Source organism: Carettochelys insculpta, chromosome 29 (assembly GCF_033958435.1).
Source record: "Carettochelys insculpta isolate YL-2023 chromosome 29, ASM3395843v1, whole genome shotgun sequence".
Taxonomy (NCBI): domain Eukaryota; kingdom Metazoa; phylum Chordata; order Testudines; family Carettochelyidae; genus Carettochelys; species Carettochelys insculpta.
In genome coordinates, this window is record NC_134165.1 from 5,410,648 (window position 1) to 5,416,647 (window position 6,000).

Consider the following 6,000-nt stretch of genomic DNA (forward strand, 5'->3'; position numbering starts at 1 on the left):
GGCAAGGCCAGGCCTGCCTCCCACGGTCTGTGAGAGTGAAGGAGCGTTGTCCAGGATGAGTTGTAGATCACTGATGATGAGCAGGAGAGGCTTTAGCTGGGGGCTGTATGTGATGGCCAGTGGTGTTCTGCTACTTTGCTTGTGAGTCCTGTCTCGTAGCGGGTGGCTTCTGGGTACCTGTCTGGCTCTGTCGATCTGTTTCTTCACTTCCTTAGGTGGGTGTTGTATTTTGAGGGAAGCTTGGTAAAGGTCTTGTCGATGTTTATCTCTGTCTGAGGGATTGGAGCAAATGCGGTTGTACCTTCGTGCCCGGCTGTAGACAATGGATCTTGTAGTGTGCCCTGAAGGGAAGCTGGAGGCGTGTAGGTAAGCACAGCGGTCCGTGGGTTTCTGCTGCAGGGTGGTGTTTGTGACCATCACTCATTTGCACTCTAGTACCCAGGAAGTGGATCTCTTGTGTGGACCCTGGAGCTGGGACTAGGACCAGAAAGGCCTACAGGGATAGAACCCAGGACTCCTGACTGCCAATTGCCCTGGCTCCACCCACTAGATCCCGCTGTCTTCACTCAGCCACTGCCAATCCCCACTGACTGCCAGAGCCCGCCTCCAGCCCACTGCATGTTCCTAGCCCAAGAGGCTGGAGCAAAAAGCCCCCCTCCCCCATGCTGCTGGCCTTCATGCCTTGAGCTCTCTGCCTGCTGGCCCGCACTTGATTGACCTGACTCCTGTCCCTTGGGACGCACGCTGGAGACACAACTCGGTCAGGCCACACTCTGCACATGAGCCAGGGTGAAGCAAGGGGGCTAAGGATGGACGGAGGCAGCACAGGGAGCGTGTGTCGTCGTCCCCCCCTCCTACAGCCGCCTCCTCTTCCTTGGCTTATGAGACAGTTGAGGTCACACCACGGTTATTCCCTTTGGCTGCAGGCAGCTCAGGAGTGGTGGGTGGGGGGGATGAGGGAAGCACACACACAAGTCGGCATCCTGCCAGCCCAGCCCTATGAGCAAAAGCTGATGCCTCATGACTCAGCCCTTCTGGCAGCATGCGAGAGGGGCTGGGTATTACTCACCCCTAGCCGGGTGGGCCCAGGAAGGGTCTGCTTGCCATGGAGCACATGTGCTGGCGGGAGCCTTTGGATGGCGCCTGCATGGGAAGACCCAGCACAGGAGATGGAAATGAGTCCTCGCTACTGATCTCCTGCGAGGCTGTGCCCCACGCTGCTGTGGGCCTCGCCAAGCCCAGGTGCGGCCTGACTTAGGGCAAGGCGGTTGCCTTGGGCCCCACACTTTCAGGGCGTCTATAGCATCCGCCACCCACTGGCCTGGCCCCACTGTCAGCCTTCCGCCTTGGGCCTCACCCACTAGCCAGGCTATCTGTCAGCATGCTGCTGTGGGCCCTGCAAATTCTTTGGCTGGGCTAGCCAGTTCCTCCCTCTGCCTATCTCCCCTTCTATCCGCACCCTCAGTCCATCCAGCTACACCCCAACCTTCCCTCCTACCCCCACCTTAGTCCGTCCAGCTGATCACTCTGTCCTAACCCTTTAGCAACCCACAGCCCTCTTCTCTATCTGCTCAGCCACACCCCAGCTCAGTGGTTTGAACATGGGCCTGCTAAACCCAGGGCAGTGAGCTCAATCATTGAGGAGATCTTCTGGGGCAAAAAAAGCTGGGGAGTGTTGGTACTTGGCCCTGCCAAGAGGGCAGGGGACTGGACTTTACGACCTCCTGAGATCCCTTCCAGCTCTACGAGGTGTGTACGCATCTGTCTATCCTCCCACACCTCTCTATGTTGCCCATAATCCTAAATCCTGGAGCTCTCCAGCCTGGGCTGTCACAGGTTTGTTAGTGGCCAGACCTCTGGACATTGTTATCACTCAGCACAACCGCTGCTGGAGACTCAGCCCAGCTGGATTGCACGAATGCTCCCAGAGTCACTTACAAATCGCATAGAGAACGGAACCGTCCGACTCCCTGCAGCTCTGTACCTGTGGGTGAACTTGGGGAGGCTAGCCCTGGTCAGGCCCACCCCTTCTGCCTGTGGCTACTCCCCTTTCTCCTGCTGGAGTCCAGAACACCTTCCCACAGTCACCAGCCCTGGAGCATCGGGCAGGGGTGTTGTAACCCTGAGGCCCTGCGTCTCCTGCAGTGTGGAGAAAACGTAAATTAAAGTGAGATTTTCCAAGCACTTCAACCAAATACACTGCCTAAGCACCAGAGAGAAAGCCGTGCTAGTCTATCTACTATGAAAACACAAAAGCAGTCCAGTAGCACTTCAAAGACTAACGAAATAATTTATTTGGTGATGAGCTTTGGTGGGACAGACCCACTTCTTCAGATCACAGGTTCTGGTACGGCTGTGACCTGAAGAAGAGGGTCTGTCCCACGAAAGCTCATCACCTAATCAATTATTTTGTTAGTCTTTGAAGTGCTACTGGACTGCTTTTGTGTTTTCTCTGCTTAAGTAAAACATCGAACAGATTTACGGACTCAGGAAAGGTTGACTTTAAATGATTATAGGTCTGAAAGGTCAAAACGAGTGGCCAAGAAAATAAAAGATAAGTGCACAGTCTAAACCTGAAAACCTGTTTAGCTCCAGTAATTTTTTCATTTCCATTATAGTTCTGAATACACAAGCCTCTCCCTTATGCCCAGGACTAGTCCTCTTACGTGAACGCTTTGTCTTTCCAGCATTCTTGATGCTTCCAGGGCCGGTGGAGGAGAACAAAGACCAAGAATACCACCATCCCTTAGTTCACATCTTCGGTCCACGTGCCTGGAAAACACAAGCCCAGGCATCCCTGGGTGGGCTTTTCTGAGTCACAGCATTGAGCAATGCCCCTGGAGTGGTCTTGTGCAACTATCATTGAATTGGAAATCCCTAGATTTCAACTCCCTGGCTGATTAATGACCCTTGAACACCCTCCTGGGAGTGGTTCAGCCTCCTTTGCCTGTGACTAGCAGTTGTAGAGCATCTTTCAGAAGCAACGCTACAGCCAGATCTCATAACTTGATAAGCACTAACGCCAGATGTATTTCGCTTATGATCTTTGGTAGATTATACAGGGCCACCTTTGTGTGAAACGTACCCTGCTTATATGTTAGCAGGGGTGGGGGGATTCCAGGGTGCTGCTTTCAGGTGCAGTGTCACATCCAGCCACACCTTTCTAGTCATCCACCCGCACCTCTCTGTCCATCCCCCCATCCATTTATCCACACCCCTCTCTCCACCCACACCCCTCTGCCCACCCACCCGCACCTCTTTATCTCTCTCTATCCTAACCCACCCAGCCTGCCAGACCCCTCCACCCCTCTGTCCATCCACTCCATCTACCCCCATGTGTCTATTCCTTCACCTACTTACTCAGACATCTGTACCCCATATCTAGATCCCCCTACCATTCCTCTAACTCAGAGTTACTGTCTTTGACCATTCCAAACAGAGGACACCCCCAAGAGGGAGCGAATCTGTGTCAGCATCTCCCACCTCATGTTGTATTAATGTACAGCAATATCTTTCATTTCCGGCATCCACGGGACGTGAGGTTGCCGGATAATCAAATAATCTGGATAATAGAGAGCTCAGTACTCATGCTGGGTAGCGAGCAGAGGACCCTGTTGGCTGCAGTCACATGCAGCAGGGAGGGACCCCGGGCGGTGCTGAGTGGGATCCCCCGTGGAGCAGGGCATCGCTCGTGGTCTGTACACAACCCCCAGCTCTGGCTCCGTATACTTTTCTTCCCGGCTCTGTGCTGGGTTGTGGGACGGCCATGGGCTGGGGCGTAGGCCTAGGCAGGAGGAGGTTGCAGCTACCATCATCCTAACCCCAAGGCTCTTAAAAACCCTCCAAGACAGAGCCCCACAGGGCCAGGGGGAGGGCATGGGGGTGGCACTGCAGGTGGATCTCCAGCTGGCTCCAGAGTGGGTCCCCCCAGTGCCCAGCTTTCCCCTCTAGGAGCAGGCAGCTTGCTGTGGAGCCCGTGTTGGAAGCAGGTTCAGAGGAGTGAGAGGGTGACATTTTTAACTAATTAGTGGATCAATGGGGTTTGATTAAGCGCATCTGTTTTTAATTTCTTTAGGGAACAGGATGCCAAGACGTGAGGTTTGTCAGTTCCCATCTAAATGTCCCTCTGGGAGAGTCACTTCCAACTAAACCAGTGAGATTTTATTGCTGCCAGCTTAATGCAATGTACCAGTCTTCAGCCGGTGAGTGCAGCCAGCTCTTCTGCTGTCTCCAAGCCCCCTCGCACCCTCCAGCCAGAGCTACTCGGCTCTGAGTTATGCCAGTTATTTGAGAGGTTACTTACATGCTGCTTAAATAAACATGCGCTGTACTAGATATACTATAACACATTAATACACTGTGAGCTGGTATATACGGGGACAGACACAATCCCTCTCAGGGGTGCCCTCTTTTTTATACATAATCCTATCCATCCATCTATCCATTGTGGGGAGATAGCTCAGTGGTTTGAGCATTGGCCTGCTAAATCCAGGATTGTATGCCCAGTCCTCGAGGAGGCCATTTAGGGACTGGGGCAAATAGATGTCAGGGATGGTGCTTGGTCCCACCAAGCAGGCAGGGGACTGGACTAGACGACCTCCTGAGGTCCCTTCCAGTTGTAGGAGATGTGCATCTCCAACTATCTTCCTTTTCTGTCCATCCCTTTCCCTCTAGTGCTAGAGCCACACTCCTCTGTCCATCTGCCCAGTCAGCCACACTTCTATTTATCCCTCCCGCCCTCTGGACTCCTTTGGTACCAATCTGTCCATCCTTGCATGCCCATTCCCATCTCTCCATACAAAGTCCTCCCTCGTCTTGGTGCTAGCGCGTCTGTACCTTCCCAGGGACTGAAGTGCTCTTTAGTCTGGCAGAGGAAAAGCTGGAAGCTGAGAGCAGAGAAAGTTCACCTAGGAATACAGCCCAGATATTTACCAGGGAGGGCAGCTGAGCCTGGGACCAAACCCCCAAGTGAAGTGGGGGACTTGCCCTGGTCTCGTACCGGGCTGGATGCCTTTCTGGGAGAAGCTGCTTGGCAAACCCAGGTCACTGGGCTCTTTACAGGGAACTGGGTGAATCCTGTGGCGGGTTATAGAGACGTTTAGACTCGGTGGTGAGATGGCCCCTTCTTGGCACAACATCTGTGACTCTATCCCCTGGAGCGCTCCCCTTCCCCACCAATCCGTCCCTCCATCCACCCCCACCTGCTAGTTCTTCCCCTGGCAGGACACAGGCCAGGGGGCATCACACAGGCCAGTCCAATGCCCTTTCTTCCACATTTGGAGTCCACCCATGTTCTCCTGCTCTGAGGCTGGATCTGTCCAGAGCATCTGATTCTCTCCAGGCCATGCCCTGATCCAGACTACAGCCCCACCAGTCTCTGACCCCAGCTGGAATGGAATGCCTGGCGCCTGGGCCCCTCGAGGCTGACAAATCGGCCCCCAGCTGGAAAGGAATGGCTCCCATCAGGTCCAGAAATCCAGCCCAGGTTCCTCTCCTTCTTGGAGTGGGGTGGGGGAATGCCGCTCCAAGATTCCATTCCAGGGATCTAGTATTCCAGGCCATATTTTCCTCTTTACGCTAACCAGAATCAATGGCTCTCCAGCCATGCCCCTCAGTGTATGTCCCACTGCACTGGTACTCTGCAAATCCTCGCCTGGATATGCTAGCCGGGATTCTCCATGCACCTGAGCTCTAGAATCAGAGAATCATAGAATGCTAGGACTGGAAGGGACCTTGAGAGGTCATCAAGTCCAGCCCCCTGCCCTCATGGCAGGACCAAGTACTGTCTAGACCATCCCTGATAGACATCTATCTAACCTGTTCTTAAATATCTCCGGAGATGGAGATTCCACAACCTCCCTTGGCAATTTATTCCAGTGTTTGACCACCCTGACCGTTAGGAACTTTTTCCTAATGTCCAAGCTAAATAAATAAATGGTGATGAATAGCTCATAGAGCTGGAAGAGACCTTGGGAGGTCATTGAGTCCAGTCCCCTGCCC